The 2,394-nt window shown below is 41.2% G+C and overlaps 1 protein-coding gene across 1 annotated transcript in view; it reads right to left on the bottom strand.

Annotated features, from left to right (window-relative positions):
- Positions 1-182, bottom strand: part of LOC143294321 (complexin-like) — a 98,780-nt gene extending 98,598 nt beyond the window's left edge. Inside the window, exon 1 of the mRNA XM_076605766.1 lies at positions 119-182. The gene's annotated coding sequence lies outside the window, so the exon portion shown is untranslated. The remainder of the gene's footprint in view (positions 1-118) is intronic.
- Positions 183-2,394: the final 2,212 nt, after the last annotated feature.

The following is a 2,394-nucleotide window of genomic DNA, read 5'->3' as shown; positions in this document are numbered from 1 at the left end:
AAATAAACGAATGAATGAATGAATAAACAAATAAATAGATAAACAAACAAATAAATAGATAAACAAATAGCCAACAACTAACCAAGCAGCCAAGCACTGAAACACACGACCTCCTCACCTGCTCAGTTCAGAGCGGACCTATGACACCAGCCCTCACCGGAAGTTTTCTCACACCAACAGCAACCTGCAGAACCTGCAACAGAAATTCACAAAATAATGAAGCAAATCCTCATCTTTAATTCACCACCAACAAAAAATCCGATTTCTTCCTCCTCCTCCTACTCCTCTTCTTGTTCTTGTTCTTGTTGTTCTTGTTCTTGTTCTCCTCCTACTCCTCCTCCTCCTCTTCTTCTTCTTGTTCTTGTTCCTTTTCTTGTTCTTTTTGTTGTTGTTGTTCTTCTTCTTCCTCCTCCTCCTTTTCTTCTTCTTGTACTTCTTGTTGTTGTTCCTCCTCCTCCTCCTCCTCCTCTTCTTCTTCCTCCTCCTCTTCTTGTTCTTGTTCTTCTTCTTCGTCTTCTGCTTCCTCCTCCCCCTCTTCTTCTTATTCTTGTTGTTGTTGTTGTTCTTCTTCTTCCTCCTCCTCCTCATCTTCTTCTTCTTGTTCTTCTTGTTATTGTTGTTCTTCTTCTTCTTCCTCCTCCTCATGTTTTTCTTCTACTTCTTCTTCTCCTCCTCCTCCTCCTCCTCTCCTTCTTCCGTTTCAAACGCTGTCAAACACTGGCGCTATATGAATGGCCCCAGAATATAATCAGGGACTGTTGTATTTTCTAGATTGATGATGACAGATGATGAGAATGAAGACGATGCTATTGTTGTGGAGGAGTTCCGTGTAGATTTGAGACTTGACTACTAGGTGACAAGGCTGTAGCCTACTCCTCCTCCCATACCACATACATCCCGGTGTCAACCAGGCATGAGAGATACAGCCACCTACAGTGTTGGTCGAGAAACTGTGACCAACGCCCCCAAAGACGCATCAGTCAAGTGGATGACCATCGGCTTTGTGGTCCCCTTCAAAGTGAGCACACTGCCACACAACTCTCCTACTATGAACTACACCATCCACCAAGCTGTCTCCTCCTTCGAAAACAACCGCAGGGCCAGCCTTGAGGACAAACGCAGAAGGAGGAAGAACCACGACGCTGCAGCTGCGAACCCAGACCAGACTTTCCCTTGCAACCGCTGCGGCCGACTCTGCTTTTCCCGCATTGGCCTTGTCAGCCATGAGCGTGCCTGCATCAGACGTGGACAACGCCCTTCTTAGATCTTCGTCAGCGAAGCCAGGCCATGATGATGACTATGAACTTACCAAGGGCCAATATATATATATATATATACATATCCATTTATGATGGGCCTACACCTCGCGGGCTCCTCACACATCAGTCCGCGAGACTAACCATTTTGTAACGGCGACTGATACCACATACATGCTTCTTCTTCTTCTTTTTTTTGTGGACCTGTTACATTGACACCAATAATCGTGCAGATAAGATTTTTTTTTTAAAAAGAAGAAGCATAAAATAAGATACAAAGAATGGTAGAGGATTGTTGCTCCCTTTTTGAGAATATAGATGACATGATAACAACATGTGCACGTTGAACAACACATCAAGAAGTGGGAGAGATGGACGGGTGAGAGGGAGACAGAGAGACAGACAGCAAGATGCACAGATACGCATATATATATATATATATATATATATATATATATATATATATATATATATATATATATAAAGAGAGAGAGAGAGAGAGGGATTAGGAACACCGGAAATTTGATGCAAATGATTACCGTATGAAAAAACCCACCAAACTAACAAACAATTAGATTCAACAAAACTGGAAGAAAAAAACTTGCTCAACCACGTACTTTGAATTCTGTATAATAGGCATTAAACTTTAGATCAATTTCTCTCTGGAACGGAAAGCAAAATTAACTAACATTTTTAAATCTCTGATTACACATCTATATTCATTTTGTAATTGGTAAAGGGGGTTGACGGAGAATTGTTATCATTAAAAAAAATTTAAAAAAATGTTATACTATTTTTCTCGAAGTTGAGCATACACTTGGTATTTAAAACTAAAATGAAATTCGGTTTCCAGGTCACAACAGCATGGAGAGTTGTTGGAGTGGAGAGAGGGAGAGAGAGAGAGAGAGAGAGAGAGAGAGAGAGAGAGAGAGAGAGAGAGAGAGAGAGAGGGAGAGGGAGGGAGAGAGAGAAACAAACACGAACAGTGCAAATGTTCATAACAGATCTGAAACGGTTGACAAGTTGTTTTTTTTAATCACTATGGAATATAAAACAACTGTGCAGAAAAGGAAAGGTCAACCTACGCATGCCTGGTACCAGGATCAGCTTTACATTATAATATATCACACGGAATCAA

The sequence above is a fragment of the Babylonia areolata genome, chromosome 19 (genome assembly GCF_041734735.1).
Source record: "Babylonia areolata isolate BAREFJ2019XMU chromosome 19, ASM4173473v1, whole genome shotgun sequence".
In the NCBI taxonomy this organism is placed as follows: domain Eukaryota; kingdom Metazoa; phylum Mollusca; class Gastropoda; order Neogastropoda; family Buccinidae; genus Babylonia; species Babylonia areolata.
Note: the sequence above shows the minus strand (reverse complement) of the source record. Positions and strands in the feature narration are given on the sequence as shown.